Source organism: Myotis yumanensis, unplaced genomic scaffold, assembly GCF_028538775.1.
Source record: "Myotis yumanensis isolate MYYU_CA2020_CCGP unplaced genomic scaffold, mMyoYum1.0.hap1 SCAF_7, whole genome shotgun sequence".
Taxonomy (NCBI): domain Eukaryota; kingdom Metazoa; phylum Chordata; class Mammalia; order Chiroptera; family Vespertilionidae; genus Myotis; species Myotis yumanensis.
In genome coordinates this window covers 46441278-46461185 of record NW_027223758.1, presented here as the reverse complement: position 1 = coordinate 46461185, position 19908 = coordinate 46441278, and positions in this window count along the sequence as shown.

Here is a 19908-nt window from a genome sequence, read left to right as displayed (position 1 = left end):
AAATTGGCCAGCAGAGGAGGGCAGTTGGGGGTGAGATCAGGCTGGCAGAGGAGGGCACTTGGGGGCGATCAGGCTGGCAGGGGAGGGCAGTTGGGGGCAACCAGGCCAGCAGGGGAGGGAAGTTGGGGGCCATAAGGCTGGCAGGGGAGGGCAGTTGGGGGGGAACCAGGCTTGCAGGGGAGGGCAGTTGGGGCTGACCAGGCTGACAGGGAAGGGCAGTTGGGGGCAAAATCAGGCCAGCAGGGGAGGACAGTTGGGGGTGATGGGGCTGGCAGGGGAGCAGTTAGGTGTTAATCAGGCCAGCAGGGGAGTGGTTAGGGGGTGATCAGGCTGGAAGGCAGAAGCAGTTAGGGGCAATCAGGCAGGCAGGCAGGCGAGTGGTTTGGAGCCAGCAGTCCCAGATTGTGAGAGGGATGTCAGACTGCTGGTTTAGGCCCGATCACGCACACACAATTAGGCAAATGGGCTAGAAACCAAACATGAGATGTAATATTTTTTATGGTAACTTCCATTTATCTATCATTTTTTTAAAATGTAGGAAATACAAATGTCAGAATATCCTAATAGATAAAAAATCAAAATAACTAGATTGATATTTGCAAAATGAGTGATATTTATTGTTTACTTATGTACATGATCATATATATTGACAGACATATTTATGAATATCAATTACATCTTTGAATTGTGAAGAGGATGCAACAATTTTATCTCTTACAGCCCAATGGGATAAACCTTAATTGTGTTCTGGGACATTTTAAACATTATATCACTTATTCCTAAAAATTATTCTATTAGACAGGTATTTATTTCCTACTTATGTGCAAGAACACATGGCCCAGAAAGGTAAAATAAGATGTATTTATTATTGTATTTGAAAACTAAGAATTTGGCTCAGGTCTATCTGAACTAATAGCTTGTGTTATGTCCGTTTCTAAACATTTTGAGGATGAGCATAATTTAGTAATGAATATTTATTTTCTTAGAAGAAAACACATTATGGCTCTAAACATTATACTAAGTGAAAGAAGTCAGACACAAACTATCACATAATGTATTATTGCATTTACATGGAAAAGCCACAATAGATGAATCCAGAGACAGCACGGAGATTAGGGTTAGGAGAATGATGAAAAACTATTTTATGGGTTCAAGATTCTACTCTGGGGTGACAGAAGTATTTTGGAACTATATAGAGATGGTGGTTCATAACATTATGAATGTACTACATGCTACTCATTGTCACTTTCAAAGGGTTAATTTTATGCTGTGTGAATTTCACCTCAATAAATTATTTTTAAAAAGAAATTAAAACTGTGATAAGAGACATTCAATTCCAGTTCTACAAGTATGACATTTAATTCGGTCAAATAAATATGACCCTTATATCCTCGCTCCATATATTCGTATTCCCCAAATTAATACCCAGAAGATAAACACAGGCTCCTAGCTTGTCCACAAGACAGGAGGTCCATGTGTGAGGCTTCAAGATTCATGTAGATGTCTTCCTCAGTACCTAGACCAATCAATAGCTGGCAGAATATTCTAGGAAAGTTTGGAGAACCTACTTTTGAAACCCAGATTATATATATATATATATATATATATATATATATATATATATATATCTCCATTGCACGTTCAAAGGCTGTTAAATGACGTTGTTTACCCATATCTTCAGAAAAAATCACTTCTACTGTTGTGGTAAAGAACCTGCTTCCCTATTTATAATGGTGTGGCCCTCTAGCAACTTCAGCGCGAAATTATAGCTAATTTGCCTACAAACATCAGTTGGTCATACTAATCTGGCCACTCAGTATATATACATATACACATACCCACCAACCAGAAAGGCAGAACGACCAGAACAACCAGTGGCTATGATGTGCACTGCGGCAACCAACCAGCCTGATTCGGGCCCCAAACAGCCCCCAACACCTCCATCGGGGGTGGGGCCGGCCAGCCATCTGCTCACAGCCCCTCCAGCAATGGGCCCCCATTGGGGCAGGCCAGCCGGAATGAATTTGTGCACCAGGACTCTAGTGTGTGTGTGTGTGTGTGTGTGTGTGTGTATATATATATTTTTTTTTTTACAAAGACACCACATATGTGTTCCCCAATTTCACTAAATATTTTAACAATCAGGGCTTAACAGCATATTTCTAAGCTCAACTAAAGATATATTCTCCATACTTCAAAACTAGAAGTATGAGAGTAGGTTGGATTAAAATTTAAAATATAGCTCTTTGATGGAAGTTGAGTTCTTTGGCACCATCCATCATGTAATAGGCACTTTCTTGCCACACACGGATTATTCACACTACAGTTTATCTCAGTCAATGCTGCATTTTTAGTTCAAATAGCTCTATAAACATCAAACTATTTTGTTGCTCATAATCAGCTACACTTTGCTGCTTGATTAAAAATTAGATTACATCTTTCATGGGTGACACTTTAATAAAGAAAAAGAGAACACTGTTGTCTATTAGAAAACACAGGTAACCAATAGTTTCTTGCAGATGCCAAGGCCTTAGTAAAATATGAGCAGTCAGGAAAAATTCCAAGTGGAGAAAAACACTGCTCCATTATCTCATAGGATTCAGCAAAACACAATTAGTCGTGTTTATGGTTTTACTGGCCACAAGCAATAAAATAATTATAATCACTCTGACCTCATGTCAGACAGCCATTTTGTAACCTCTGGCATTATAACTCAAGTACAAACCAAGCTTGAAACATAAACCAAGCAGTGACTGCATCCCTAATCCAGGAAGATCCCTCATATTTTAACTTGGGACACAAATGACCTGATTTACCAAACTGACCCAATGAGTGCTGGCTGGATAGCTCACTTGGTTGGAGCACCGTCCCAATGCACCAGGTTGCAGGTTCCATCCCCCAGTTGGGGTATATGCAAGAGTAAACCAATGAAGGCATAAATAATTGGAACAAGTCATTATTTCTCTCTCTCTCTCACCCTCTCCTCCACTAAAAATCAGTAATTAAAAAAAATTAAACTGATAATGAAAATAGGGTGATCCATTAAAGGTAAAATAAACTAATGGAGAAATAAAATGAAATAAAATGTCCTTTCTCCAAATATACTCAGATGCATTCAGAAGTCATTTTCTATCAAATGCAATTTATTTACACACAGTGTGCTTCCTGCCCTCTAAGTCAGTGATGTTATAAAACAAATAGTCACAGTGAATATGGCAAAGCTCTCCCTCTCCCCTGATGTCTCTGCACAACTCTCTCCCTTTTCCTGGTTTTCTTTGTTTTCAGCCATCAGCCAACCAATCTGTTTTGAACTGGGATTGTCTGATGTTTCAGCAAGGTGGTTTTAAAACAGAACTTTCAAATCCTAACTGTATCCTAACTTTAAAGGTCAATGTAAAAATAATTTAAAGTATGAAGTTTTAAAAAGGGGCCAAAAAAATTCCCCAATTCTGCTCATTCATCTCTGCAATAGTGCAAAAACATGTAATAAATAGCAAAACCTGGAAAAGGTCAAAATGGAAATTATTAATAAATGCTAAATAACCCTGAGCCAGTGGCAGCAATACATAAAATGAAGAAATACCAATTTAAGATCACCATGTGAAGCAAAAAATCTTTATATTTAATTGAAAATGTCTATAAGAGGAAGAAATAAAACAGATTTTCCAAGCCACAGCTTTGTGAGGTTTGATGATTGGATTGCTGTCCGGAATACCATTTCTGCTCAGAATCCTGCAATGCTTCAAGGATTTTTACCCTTCCTAGATTGCTGTATACACCTGATTTAAAGAAATGAATGAATTCATCAGGTGGCTCAAAATGCAGCTAATAGATGAGAAACAGAACAATTTTTAATTAGCTCTTCGAAATTTTTGTCTTTATTGACAAACTGGTAGATACTGGTTTCTCTCCCACTCGAGGTTATTCACACCATTGCCCTACATATTCTGCTTGTATTTTATGTCTTTTCAATGTCATGTAAAAACTGCAAAGTTAATATCTAATGCAATCTTAAACTGTCTGATGGTTTTCTGCAGCTGAAACATAGTGTCTTTAAATCTAATAAACTTTGAAAATGCTTATGTATCTCCCGGAAATATCTGCATCTTCATCATTAGTGTTTAAGTAAACTGGACACAGTCCACTACTGATTACTCCTTTTAACATTTCTGCTTCTTTTAGCATTTGAAAATAGCTTGATAAGAGAAATTAGAATTTTACTATTGGTAATTATTCTTATTTAAAAAGATAACTCAAATCAAAGATAGGTTGCTCATAATAAAACATATTCATATATGTGTGTGTATGTGTGTGTGTGTGTGTGTGTGTATTCCTGTTGGAGTTGCTTTTTTCTAATTATATTCCTATTGTTTTGAATTTTCAAGCTCCTTGTATTTCTCCAGCTCATTCTTTCTTCAACCTGAAATTTTTTAATTTGTTGTGCGAATCATGAAATTTTCATCAAGATAGTTAAAGCTCAAATACCTAGAGAATAAATGAACTTCCCTGTATTATAAACAACAAATTCGAGAGCTAAAAGCATAAAAAAATGTCCTTGGCTTGCAGAGACAATGGTAAGTGACAGACTATGAAAGTGTCTTCATAACTTTTAACTACTCTTTTTAGAATCATTTTATTATTGTTCTCTTTATGCATAACTTTTCTGAAATATCTGGAAGGAATAGTATTTCCAGAAAACCCAAAGTTTTAATGATGAATGTTTTAAATAATAAGGATAAGAAGATTTATTGTGATTACATTTAAACTATTTCCACAGTAGGTGCCCTTCGGGGGAAATCTGCATCCTGTGTAGTAATTAAACTTCCGCAATGCTATAGTGGATAGAACAATGGAGAAATGACTCTTGGCTCTAGAATTGTAGAATCTATTTAAGTGGTATAAAAATCTCCTGTGTAAAAATAGGGTGACATTACTTAACTGCTGATTCACAATTTAGAAAAGTGGTTATAGGGTGGTAAATAAAGAAAAAATAAAATCAATCAACATAATAATGTAATAATGACATCATACTTTTCCCATGTCTAGGAAAATGAGAATACTATAAGTGTATTTTAATTTATAAAACTAACATAGCAAGCTTGAAAAATAGCTTTAAAGAAAACATAAGCAGTACCTTGAACAGTGCCTGGTAGGCATACAATACATATTTTTATTGTTGACCCATGTGAATGATTTGAACATAACTATATTACAGATAAAAAATTTTCCGTGTTGAAATCAGACCATATAAAAGTTATAACATGTCACTGTTTATGGGATGGGAAAGGCAATGTAGTTGAGATAAAAGCAATTCTTAGAGAACAACTGCAATTTTGGTGCACATAAATAGAATTTTTAGGACTACTACTAGCACACTGTACTACCTTTATGGGAAATCATGGGAGGAAAGACTGAAAGCTCATTTATGTGGAGAATTATTTAAGTATGTATAAATATCCATAAATTGTATGTGGATCTCTTAAAGGATGTTTATAATAAACCAACTGTGAAGGTTACTGTGCTTAGAAAATATATTAGAAAAAAATGTATCCAGCTTCTTTTGCATCATTGTTATATATAAAAACTTGCTTAACACGAGCCTTGGAGTTATATGTGATGTGTAATATCTTCAATTTTATAAGTAATCTATAATAATAAAAGTGTTAATATGCTAATTAGACTAGATGTCCTTCCGGACGACCTTCCAGATGAAGTTGGGGCTGTGAGGGAAGCCCGGGTCCCAGGTGCCAGAAGAAAGCTGGTGCCAGCACCCAGGGGAAGGAAGGCCTACTCTTTGACGAATTTCATGCATCGGGCCTCTAGTGTTTAAATAAAAACCAATGAAACAATGAATATGTTCATGCCAATTCATGGTTCATGAAACTATTTTAGGAGTCTCTAAGAGCCCAAGAAATTATATATTGAGAAAACTTTTCTTTCTCTTGACCTTATGTGTACACATGAAACAATGAACCACCTTTCCATTTGATCAGCCAGTCAAATCAACCTTGGAAATCAGTGGAGTGTTTGCCATTATGCCTTCAGTCCAAAGTTAAGAAGTTGTGAAGAAATTTCGTGTTTTAATGGAGGCAAAAAGTATTTTACTTGGTATGTGAAACCAAACAAGTTTAATGCAGAAGGTGATAATTCAGCTTCATTCAGATCCAGGCCACATGTTGGAAAGGGCACTGTAGATAGAAGGGAAAACTGAGACTAGTAAATGTGATAGAACCACCTAAAATAGCAGGAACACTTTCCAAAAATTCGCCTGGTGGTATTAGTGAGGAAGGATAAGAAGTTATCTTGAGATTCTGGGATATTTATATGATTCCTATTTTCTTAAGGTATTACACTGAGAGAATTAAAAAGAAAGCTTAGATAGAGAAGGAATTGTAGAGGAAAGAGTTAGAATAGGACAAAATCTAGAGGCATATGAAGGGAAATAAAATAATAGTTTAAAATGTCAATATATTATATTTCAAAGAAGAGCTAATTTATTCTTTTTTAATTTGTTCAATTTTTACTAAATCAATGATATAACTATATAATGCAATTTTTACTCTACTATAATTTAGACTAAATTACTTAGTGGATTTTCGCACTATTTTAGGATGTCCATATACTTTGAATAATTATAAAGGCAGTGTTTATTAAAATACATTTCACTTTCACAATTGAACTATCAGCTGTTAAAGTGTGTATATATTTTTTGGGACACCCCAAAAATATAACAGTGTGCAGGATAAAGTGGAGCTGTGCAAGTCATTACAAGAGCTAGCAAAGTTTCAACTCTTACTATGTACCAGGCACTTTTCAATGTAGTTCACACATATTAATCACCTCATGGATTGCAGTTGCATTGCCCTTATGTAGAAGAAGTTGGTCTGTGAGAGTGAAGTCAAGAAAGAAAGGTAGAGAGGAGTAATGGAGCAAAATGTGCCTGGGCTCTTCTGGTCCCAATTGCCTCTCAGATGAGTGGAATCCCTGCCCTTCGCATGGTTACCCTCACATGGGCTTTCTAGTAATTCCTTCTCCCTAGTGGGGACTTGTGTTACCTGAACCCAAAATGGTTAGGTACAAGCCCAATTGTAGTATTTCTCTATTTCTACATAAGAAGTTACCACAAAATCAGTGGTTTAAAATATCTGTCTATTGTCTCACAGCCCTGTCCTTCAGAAGTCTGGGCACAGGAAAACTGGGTTCTTTGCTCAGGGCTGTTTTCCAGGTTTATTCTGGATGTAAGCTGTGGCTGTGATCTCATCATATAACTCATCATATTTCAACTGTACTTTTCCTAATGTGTCAGAAATTGACTATTCACATTGGAATGTGATGCATATAACCTCTTCTTGGATGTATTAGGGTTGTCTCAAATTTAAATTAGCTCAAAATTTTACACATACCCATGGTTCATATAATTGTATCCGTCTCAACAACTTCTAATTGCATGCCACCTTGTTTTTAAACCAAAAATGCTGGTGTCCTTACTGATTACATTCTTTCTTTTTCAGTTACATACACAATTTGTAGCAATCTCAAATGAATATCCAGAATGTGACTATCTTTCATGACCTCCACAGAACACTAAATTACACCAATCTTTTACAAGGATTACAGTAACAGCCTCCTAACTAATCTAATTAATTCCTGTCATTTCAATCCCCTCTCTACCCTCAGTACAACTGCAGAATGATCCTTTATATGTCAGATTATGTTGCTCCTCTGGTCAAAACCCTTAATGGTTCCCTGGATCAATGAATGTCCTGGCAGGAAGCAGATGACATCCTCAATTTAGGTCATTTGAAGAGCAGCTGATGAAGGGACTACTTTCAACGGTGCAAATGGTGTAGTCCAGGGAAACTACGGTGGCAGTCAGTACTAGGTACTAGTAACACTGGGTCTTTGTTGCTATTGATAGGCTGACCATACCAGGAGAATAGTTACAGGGTCCAATTAAATTGAAAAAAAATTAAAAATATAAGGAAGTCATGATAGATAAAATGGGAAATGTGAGATATTGACTGGTTTTAATTCATAAGTAACATTTCAAAATAAAGATATAGGCCGTAACAAAAATGTTCCTTTCCTCCCTCTTTCTATAGGTATAAATAGGCACATAGACAGATAAGTGGATAGGGATGTTAATATATTTATGTATGCCTGTGTTTATGTTTGTGTTCATACATTACAATAGTTACCAATCATACGCCACAACATTCAAACTTCTCATCTGTCTCTACACTTGGGACCCATTAACATTCACCATCGGAGGGTGAATAAAATGGTTAATGTCTCCAATGAGTAAATGTAGAAAATCACATATGTATTGCTTTTTGTTTCTGATGATATTTTTTACTTACTCAATGTTTTTATTATTTAAAGCATTTACTTAATATTTATAAGTTTTTAATAAAAAAAACCCCAAAATTAATCTTGAGAGTACATAAAAATGATCTACATTTTCCATATGATCCTCCCAGGGCTGAACCAGCATGATTATGTAAGTGAGTGACAAGGTAATACTTTCTCATGCTTTAGCTACAACACCTGGTGAGCAGAGTAGATCTGCATCTCTACTTGGCAAATAACCTAACAAATAAAACTTGGCTAATATGCAATTAAAAAATATTAGCACACTACTAATAAATTGGTTTCTTGAAAGTTTAAGTAATTAGCAAGAACTTATAATTTTATATATTTGTACTAGAGGCACCCAAGTGCACAAAATTCATGCACTCAGGGGGGGTCCCTCAACCCGGTCTGCACCCTCTCACAGTCCGGGAGCCCTTGGTGGATGTCCAACTGAAGGCTTAGGCCTGCTCCCCGCCAGATGTCCTTAGCGCTACCACGAAGGTGGGAAAGGCTCCCGCCACTGCAGCTGCACTAGCCAGCTGTGAGCCTGGCTTCTGGCTGAGCAGCACTCCCACTGTGGGAGCACACTGACCACCTACATTGAGTGTTTGCCCCCTGGTGTTCAGTGCATGTCATAGCAACTGGTTGTTCAGGGGTTTGGTCGATTTGCATATTGGCCTTTTAATATAGGATAGCTTTTTCAGAAAGACACATGAAGTAGTCTTTCTGAACAACAATACTAGTGGAATTGGTGATAATATTGCTGACTGAAGAAATTAGCCTAGAAACCATCTGTCACTTTCATGAAAGTGGGTTAATATTCAAGCTTATATGTTTTGATATATTGGCCCTTCAATCCACAGGCTTAAATTCTAGCCCTACCACTTTTTAAACTATATATAATCCATTGAGTTAATTACATAGAAATATAAACCTGGCTCCTTGCCACGTCTGTAGTATGGTTGCAGTGACCATGGGCTTGAAAATTCTAACCAATGTCTTTCCTATCAAAATTTGTGAGCTATATTTAAATACAATTAAATAAATTTTAAAACTTCACTCTTTTATTTCGCTTTATACTCTGACCTAATGGTATTTTAAAAATTTAGTATCTGATACCATGCAGAGATAAAATGACAATCGAATTTGCCAACCAAAAGAATAATAACCTTTACTTTTTCCTTTTAAAGCCTATATCTTTTTGCTCTACAATAAAACATTGATAGAATTTCTGGTTGTTTCTTATGAAAACTCAGTTTGTACTTTTGTCCTATCTGAAATAATTCCTTCAGTGCTATAGAACCTCATATAAGTCATATGATTTAGTGTTTATCTCAAACTCCACTGTCCATAATCTCTGATGCAACAAAATATATACTAGTATACTAAATGTGCTATTTCTGTATTGGCTCCTAGCCAGGAAGGGAGAAAAAGGGGAGGGAAGGAGAAGGATGGAGGGAGGGAAGAAGGGAGAGAGGGAGGGAAGGAGGGGCGGAAGGAGGGAGTTTGGTTGAGAGAGAGAATGAATACATCAGATAATGATGAATTTAATTAAAAAGTAAAGCAATCAAAAGGGACCAGAAGATCTTCCTAGTGATCTAAAGCATGGAATCAGGAAGGCCAAGGTACAGTTTATGCCAGCAATGTACTATTCTAGTCATCATACTTACACAACTCTAATTAATTCTTAAAATATTACTTGCAAGAAGACATTAGACAAATTTCTAAATATGAAGAAACAGAGGAGTCAAGAATCAGACCTAGATTTGTTTGATTAAAACACTGACATATTCTTTTTATTATACACTAGTATCCCGGTGCACGAAATTCGTGCACTGGGGTAGGGGGGGAGTAGGGACCCCTCAGTCTGGCCTTCACCCTCTCCAATCTGAGACCCCTCAGGGAATGTCCAACTACCTGTTTGTGCCCACACTTTTAACAGATAACAGCTCCATTGTTGTTCCTTCTTATGCTTAAAACCATTGGAATTAGTAGGTATTCAAAGTGTGTATACATTTTGGGGGGACACCCTGTATATCTCTAGTCAGCGGTGAAAGAAACCAACAGTAGATTTGGAACCCCCAGACAGGGAACCTTGCTCATTCCCCACATGTCTCCCCACTTCACTTTCCACCTTCGTGGGCAGCAGGAGAATCAATGTTTTCTCTCATTAATTTGGAAAAGCACGTCCTGTCACCAGTTGCACGGCAGGAGTGCGCTAGGCCCCAAGCAAGCGAGGCTCAGTCAGGGCAGCCTTCACTCATGGGTGCTGGCACCCAAAGTGCACATTCCTCCTCTACAGTCGTCCCAACTATCCCACTGTTTCACTGAGAGGACGGAATTCCTCTCCGCCTCTGGGCTCTTGATCTTGAACGCTGACCGAAGGCACCTCAGAGAGGGCCGCCCGCGCCCACCAGGTGTGTCTGTATGCACCTGCTCCTGCCTCAGCACGTGCATTAACTCCCCAGAGGTGATCTCGTAGCTGCACTGGCCTCCGTGGGAACAGGGCATCACCACTCTGCCCTTTCACTGTCATCTCACAGGCGCCCACTCTCAGCACCCAGAACACCCAGACACTCTCCAAAGGACGTGAGCGCATCAGAGGGGATGTGTGCACATCCTGTGGGGGTGTTAGGCATGCCGGTTTGATGGAAGTGTGGTGGAGAGGCGGGGGGGACTTGTGCACGCCTTGGTTTGCAACTGTTGCAGGCGTGGGAGGGTGACAGTGTGCTGGGGGATGTTCGCACGCCAGGGAGGTATGTGCACACCGGAGGCCTCTGGCTTTGCAGATCCGCAAACCCCCATGGTGCAGCGAGGAGGATGTCAGTCTGGCCCGCCACGGTGGCTGTCCCTGTGATCCTGCACCTTCTGGGCCAGGAGGCGGATCTTGTGCAGTCACTCCTGGGCGCTGATGGCTGCCTCCCCGCCGAAGGGTCACGGATCCGAGTCCCGGGACCGTGCACAGCCTCAAGTGCTGCCATGCACCTGGCAGGGTCACAGATCCAGGTCCTGGGACCTCGGACAGCCTCAAGCACTGCCGCCCCACTCGAAAGGACATGGATCCAGGTCCCAGACCGCAGACAGCCTCAAGCACTGCCCCCCGCCTGGCAGGGTCACAGATCTGGGTCCCGAGACCGCAGACAGCCTCAAGCACTGCCCTCTGCCCGGCAGGGTCATGGATCTGGGTCCCAAGACCACAGACAGCCTCAAGCACTGCCCCCCGCCCGGCAGGGTCACAGATCTGGGTCCCGGGACAGCGGACAGCCTCAATCACTGCCCCCTGCCTGGCAGGCTCACAGATCCGGATCCCGGGACAGCAGACAGCCTCATGCACTGCCGCCCCGCCCGGCAGGGTCACAGATCCGAGTCCTGGACTGCGGACAGCCTCCCGCGGTACCCCCCGTCTGGCAGGGTCACAGATCTTGGTCCTGGGACCACGGACAGCCTCAAGCACTGCCGCCCCGCCCGCAAGGACACGGATCCAGGTCCCAGACTGCGGACAGCCTCAAGCACTGCCCCTGCCTGGCAGGGTCACAGATCCGGGTCCCAGACCGCAGAAAGCCTTGCCTGCTGCCGCCTGCCTTCAGTATGCAAATTAGCCGCCATCTTGTTGCTTCAGGGTGGGGGTCCCCACTGGGGTGCCTGGCCAGTCTGGGTGAGGGGCTGAGGGCTGTTTTCAGGCTGGCGGGCAACTGAAGCTCCAAACCTCTCCTTTTTCTTATTTTATTTTTTATTCTGGCATTTATTTACCTTCTATGGCAGTCACTGGAGCTGAGAGTCTGCTTTCTCTCTGAGGCTCAGCTGCTGAAAGCAGGTTTCTGGCCTTTGTTTTCTGTATTTGAAACTTTGTTGCGACTCCAGCTCTGAGATCCCGGCTGACTGAAAACAGGTTACTGGGGTTTTGTTTAGCTTCTATATTTGCAACAATGTTTCAAACTGCAAGCTCAGAGTCCAGCAGCGGCAGGCGGGGAACATTGGAGTCCTCTGTCACTGAAGCAAGCAAGCCTCCTGTTAGCTTTAAGCTGCCTGGCTGCCGGCCGCCATCTTGGCTGGCAGTTAATTTGCATATCTCCCTGATTAGCCAATGGGAAAGGTAGCGGCTGTATGGCTAATTACCATGTTTCTCTTTTATTAGATAGGATTTTTATTAATTAAACAAACATCCCAAAATGTCAAAGTGATACTTTTTTTTTTTCCACTTTTCATTGAGATATATTGCATTGGGTAGATATGACGAAAGGTAAGTTTTAAAAAGAAATTTTCCTTCTCTAAATTTGGGCACTAGTGTTTTAGTCTCCACAATTAGTAATATGCCAGTTTTGCTGTGTTTGTTTTTTCTTTACTTTTTCCTAAAGCTGTTATTCTTTGATTAAAAAAACATAAACAAAACACATGTTTTTGAGCCAGAATTGTAGACAGCTTAGAAGTGTCCAAATATTTTCTGAGTGTGTGAAGTGCTGTTGAACAGAGAATGATGACATCTTCTCTCCAGATCAAGTGTGGAAGAACTAGGGAAATTCAGTTATGTACAAGGAGGCTCAGAAAGGCTGTTCACCACTGAAGTGGGAGATATTCTTGGTTGAAGAATTTGAGAGGTAGAAGACATTTTCAGCCATTTATGAGCAATTTTTTAGATATGGTCTTTTTTAAAAATGCCTTATAAAAACAAACCTCTTAAATGTAAGTGCTCTGTGCCCTAACCGGTTTGGCTCAGTGGATAGATAGTCGGCCTGTGGACTGAAAGGTTGCGTGCACATCCCCAGTAGGAGGTGTGCTGGAGGCAGCTGATTGATGTTTCTCTCTCATCGATGTTTCTAACTCTCTATCCCTCTCTCTTCCTCTCTGTAAAAAATCAATAAAATATATATATTTTTAAAAATTTAAGTGCTCTGACTTGTGAAGACATTTTTTTTTATAGAGAGAGTACTCATTATCTAGAATGGAAAAAGGGGGAGGGGGTGCTACGCATTTTCCAGTAGTTGCATCATCTCCTCGCTGGAGTTTCAACAAGTCCATGGTCTGGGTAATTTTTTACCTATTTTTCCCAGATGAGGAACTCAAAGATTAAGAAATAAGTCAGTTTTTAAACTTATATGGAGGGGTATTTGAACAAAGGTATGGTTCAAAACCATTTTATTTCAATTCTGCCTTATTCTTTGTGGCTATTTCGCTGGTAGTTCTTAATGGGTGGACTGATTAGAAATGGAGGGCATGGATTGTGTGCATGCATGAGTACACAAGATAGGATTAATGTAAATTGAGTCCATAATATAGTTTTTAGGTGTGTGTGTGTGTGTGTGTGTGTGTGTGTGTGTTTAACTTTGAGCTTAATATCTCTCAATAACTTATTCTGCTAATTGTCTTAAAATCTAAAGTTCCTTCTGCTGTCAAAACTATACTAAATATGATATTTAATATTCTGAAAAATAGAAGAAAATAAGATAGCATAATAAGGTACGAGTTGATACATTTATTGAAAGTGGAGAAAGGAAAACAGGGTTCTCAGAGGCAGTGATGCTATGATTTCTGTTCCTTAGGATGTATAAGACTTCTGGAAGCAAAATCCCCACTTGCCTATCTCTAAGCAATGTGGCCCAAGCACAGAACTAAGGAAAAAGATAAAATGAAAATGTTCTTAGATTTTCATCTCTGTGATACCATGAAATACCACAATTCTATTAGCAAACTACATAAAGAACTGATGAGAGTATTTAGTTCAACTACCTTAATAAAATTTTCATAAGTTATTTAAAATTATAAAAATTAGTACAACTATCAGTTTTAAAAATATTCTTCAATGCTAAAATATGAATTAGTCTTATAATCAAAATTTAAAATTATCACTCCAGAAAATCAGTTGCTTTTTTTTCATCTGTATTAGCTCATGAGGATTTGTGACCTGTTTCGAAAAATATTTTACAAAATATCTTAGGAATTTCAACTTTAGTAAAAAAAATTTACACAATTTCCTGACTAAAACTCTCCATACAAGAAGCATATACAATGCTACTCAGAGTTAAACTAATTTGTTTTTACCTTTCTCTGTTATTAAAAAATGTTGTGCACTCAACTGAGCATGCGTTTATAAGCTGAGTCTACCACATCACGGCTTAGAGTCAATGGAATGCTGAATCCATGAAAACATGCAAATCTAATCTTTGAAGTAACATTTGAATTGTCATTTGCATATTTTGAAATTGTCTCAATATTCGATAAATATACATTTCTGCCAATTGTATACTTAGATGACTTTTCTACATATTTGGAACTTATCCTTACATCGACGGTTACTTCTAAATGTTGAGTGAGCATCTCATGCTCATTGAATTGAAAACAAATGCCAACAATGTTTGCCTGGTTATAATCATGGAACATGTCTCTCAAGTAAATCTATATTAGCACAACCCAATGTGGTAATTAAGATAGAAGAAAGCAGCACTAAGCTGCATGTTCTATCAGGGTCCTTGGGAAGCAAAATTTACTGACATGACTTGAAATGTGTCCAACGGGTTTGGTTAGCCTCCAATTAGTTGCAAACTTCTGCTACTAGAATGCATAACAAATATCAGCCAGCAGGTCCCTAAACCCTTCATTATTTAGGTCCTAATTTCAGATGGTTTGTTCATTAAAGTATACTGTATATCCTCAAAATTAGCTTTGACTTTTAAAAAAATTGTATTGAACTTACAGGGGTGACATTGGTTCATAAAATTATATAGGTTTCAGGTGTACAATTCTATAATACACCATTCGTATATTGTATTGCGTGTTCACCAGCCCAAGTCTAGTTTCCTTTCATCACCATTTATCCGCCCTATGCCATCTTCTACTTCTTCCATTCCCCCTTTCCTCTGGCAATCACCATACTGTTGTCTGTATCTATGAGTTGTTGTTATTTTTGTGCTTAATTCCTTCAGCTTTTTCACACAACCTCTTCTCTGATAGCTGTCAGTCTGTTCTCTGAATCTATGAGTCTGTTTTTATTTTGTTTGTTTTTTTATTTGTTCATTAGATTCCACATATAAGTGAAATCATATGGTACTGATCTTTGACATTTAATTACACTGTACAGTGTTGTTGAGTAGTATACTGAAGGGACAACATACTTTAGGGCATCTCTTGGTCAACCTCAATGGTCCAGCTGTTAATCAAAAGCAACAGAAAAAAAGGGAAACATTCTAGGAACAATTTACCTTGAAATGCATGCTGAATTGTCAGCCCTGTTTACCCTTGCCCCTTATACCTGTCAAGAGATCCATGTAGTAGATTCAAGAGGCCAGGCAGAGAGGGCATGTTTTGAGAATGGGGAATCAGAATCATCATTTCTGGGGATAAAAAAGCGCAGGCTATGTTTTTACATCCCTTTTTATCTTCTGCATCACTACTTCCCTTCATAAACACATGAACTTACAAGAAATGCCTGTGTGCACTTTAAATATCACCTTGATATTTAATATTCCAGGTTGAATGACAAAGAAAGTAGGATTGCTAAATATTTCATGAATACTTTTGAGATCACAACTAGTATATTCTTTGGACATATTTATTTTTATGTAAAAATAGTCTACTTGTAAATCAGTTCTTTTGAAATCATGACATATTTACCTTTATAGATGTTTTAAAATGACATTCAATTCTCAGGACAAGTCAGAAGTTGTCTACTTAACCTATGGTATAAATTGAACTGCCTTTGTAATTCAATTTCACTCATCTATAACAAATTATATATATATATATATATATATATATATATACACACACACACACACACACACACACACACACACACACACACTTTCTCTCGACTCTACCTAACACTTCCCGTCTTAGAGTCAGGCTGTTTTCACAGAGCTGATGCTTTGGCCATAACGGCTCCTCTGACAATGTCAGCAGATGCACTAGAGTGGGTGATGGGACAGATTTCCTATATGGTAGCAACTTGCAAAATCAATAGGGTTTTATAAGGAAATGATCTTTAAAAATTTTAAGAGAACTACTCCTGAGTCAATCCCTCAGTTGCTCTAAATTAGGAAAACATATGTGTGTGTGTGTGTGTGTGTGTGTGTGTGAGAGAGAGAGAGAGAGAGAGAGAGAGAGAGAGAGAACTGGAGTGTGTATATGTGGGTGAGTGCTGGAGGCTCTGAGGGAGCATATGAACTGGTGATCAAGTGTGTGTATGTGATAATGTATGTGAGTTTATGAGCATGTGTGGAGGAATGGTATGTGTGATATGTGGGAAAGGAATGCAGTGTTTTTTGGCTGAGGTTGATGGGTGAGTCACAGGGATGCAAGTAAACAGTTATAACCTGAGAGCAGTTCACAACTCAGCATGTGAAGGAATTGCTAGAAAAAGCTGGTGAAGCGATATGGTGAACTTGACTGTTCAGGTAATATTCATTCAAGGCATATCATCTCTATATAATCTCTTTGTATTAAAGGTAAATCAAATGCTTCTCATAACCATATGGAAAGAAAGTGATAAATCAAATAGCATTAAAATGATGCTATTAAGAGAGTAAAAAGGAAAGCCACCCAGCGGGAGAAAGTATTTATAATAATAAGCAAAGGGAATATATTCAGCATATAAATATATTTGTATATATAATCCTCCACTGTAAACATCTCATAGCATCCCAAAGTTCTTTCTTAGCATTTATCATCATTTTAATAAAATAATTTCATTTTTGTTATTCAATATCTACTCCCAAGCAATGTTACATAAGAATTTCAGAGACCTTTTTAAATATACGTGCTCAATAAATAATTTTAATAAATTTCTATAAATATTTATCTATGTAGCTTAGTTAAAGCTGCTATATTTTGGACTTTATGAGGAGGTTTAAATAGTGGGTGTTTTAAATAATACTTTAAAATCCTCAATAACCTGTTCATAAGCTATTTATAGTGTTGTTCTACATAATATATTAATAAACAACCCCTAAGATTCTAATTGTAGGAATGGTTAGAATGTATATAACAATTGAAGATATAAACCAATAAACCTAAGCAAGGATTATAATTTAAACAAATTAACATAGGCATACATTCATAAATGATAAGTTTTCATATTTAAGTAGCAGATATAACATTTAAATACACATTGTAGCATAACATGAGTTACATAATAACAGCTATTTTATACTGACAATCTACTAAGCACCAGGCACTCCATAAAGCAAATAATGTTATCCTTACTCTACTGCTGAGGAAAATAAAGATGACAGTTGTTAAAAATTTGTCAAGATTATGTATATTCTTGGACTCCAGAGAGCTGGAGTTTGAAACTTTTTCAGACTGATTCAAAAGCCTGTATTCTTAGAGAAAGAGAGAGAGAGAGAGAGAGAGAGAGAGAGAGAGAGAAGAAAGAGAAGAAGAAGAAGAAGAAGAAGAAGAAGAAGAAGAAGAAGAAGAAGAAGAAGAAGAAGACATTACTTTCATTTTTTTTTTGCCAGAATTACCTTTTTAATCCCTAGATTATTTTGATTGAGAGCTTAATGTTTCCAAAGAAAACTCACTTTAAAAGCTCTGCTAAGTAGGTTGGCGTGTAGCATACATCAAGAATATGGCACAAAACAGGAGAAAAAAAGGCAACAGCAGACCAACTAACTAGCAAACAATTAACTTGTTAACCATTTGAGAGGTAATTCAAGTAAATACTTTCTCTTTAAAGTGGAATCTCTAATACAGTGGTTCTCAATCTTGGCTGCACATTACAATCACCTGGGAATCTTTTTAAAATCCTGATTTCTGGGCCTCATCCTCCGGAAATTCTGTTTCTTTGTTACTAATGTTATGGCCTCACCCCATAACAAAGAAACAGAATTTCCAGAGGATGAGGCCCGGAAATCAGAATTTTAAAAAGATTCCCAGGTGATTCTAATGTGCAGCCAAGGTTGAGAACCACTGCTCTAATAGATCATCATGCATTTTTTTACAGGAGAGTAGAGACAACATCAGAGTTATAAACCAGGAAGATAGTAATAATGCAATGCTAATGTATGAGATAAGAACAATAACAAGGCTGCAATCTGCTGATTATCAGGGCTTGTTATGCCACTTTGCACAAACACATTTTCTTTCTATGATAAGTAACCTGGAAGCTACTGATGATCAAGTCCAATATAAAAATCAGTCATTGAAGACTGCAGTTCATTTTATGACAGATACTCAGGGTGAACTCTATTTCCAGCTCTGGTCCTCCATCTATGTGGGAAGGGTACACATGCGCATCATAATTTACCAGATTGTTTCTCATATTTCCTTAGGAACATAGCCATATTGAAGAGACAATTAACCACATGATGTTAATTACTGATGGAATTATCATTACTAAAATGAGAATTAACATATGTAGCTATATTTGATTGTGAAACTGCATGCAATGTGCTATATATGTTCATATATAAAATATATATTCTATGTAAATTAACTTTAACTAATGAGATCTTTCCATTAAAGTTAATGTAATATGTCAACAATTTGGCATGGATTAGTCCAAACTGAAAAATAGAAGAAGCTGCCACATTGCAATCAATAAAATAAGACTTTCATACAACCCTACTTTTTCTTTTTTTACTTCAAGTTGTGGTTAACATATTACTCAAATTGGAAAGTGAGCTTTGAAAAGATGTCATTAGTTCAAGGCAAATGCAAGAAAATAAATCAGGTGTAAGTAAAATGAGAAAATGCAAATACAATGATTATTTTTACATAAGTGGAAACTAGAAAAAAAATATAACTAATGTTTTTCATAGATGACATACTTCTAGAAAGAAAGAAAGAAATTTTCAGCACTACACTTCCTCTATTGTTCTCACCAATAGAGGCATTCTGCTTTCAGCCACAATTGAGGATATAGTCTTGGGAACCAGGTTACTGAACATCTTAGAATGAGTGCCCTCTTTCTGATATCCTTTCCAGCAACAGGGTGACAGATTTGTTTATAACCATCTGGTAATCTAACAAATCCCTTTTTAGACATAAACAGACTTCATTATAGAGTTTTAATATGAATATCTTCTAATAAAATCAAGAAGGATTATGCATTGTTTGTTAGAAATATCTTCAAGAGACCTTCATCATTTCAATGATCATATCAGTAGTGCAAAAAACACAGCTGGCCCCATCTGAGGCATCCATAGATGCTGGTTGGATTTGTGCCTGTCACCTCCTAGGGAATTCTATGTATATTTTATACCTCTGAGCTCAATGTTGACTGCCCATCAGAATAAGCCTTAACAAATCCTAGCTCCCAGGCTGCACCACAGTTTATTTAAAGCAAAATTTCTGGTGGCTGAAGCCAAGTTTGATTACCATTGCCACCCTCATTTACTCTGATCACAATTATCTACATTTTAATACACACTATTTTATTAGATACTGCATTCTTTTCTTCATCATTGTATGAAAATGAAGATATGCATTTTTGAAATTAGGTATAAAAGTACATCAGAGAATGAGAGTTCTGAATACTTTTGACCAATGGTTCCTCCCCACTCCAGCCTGTGGACAGTCACATGCAACTGAATGTCCAAGGTCACCTTTATCATCAGTGGC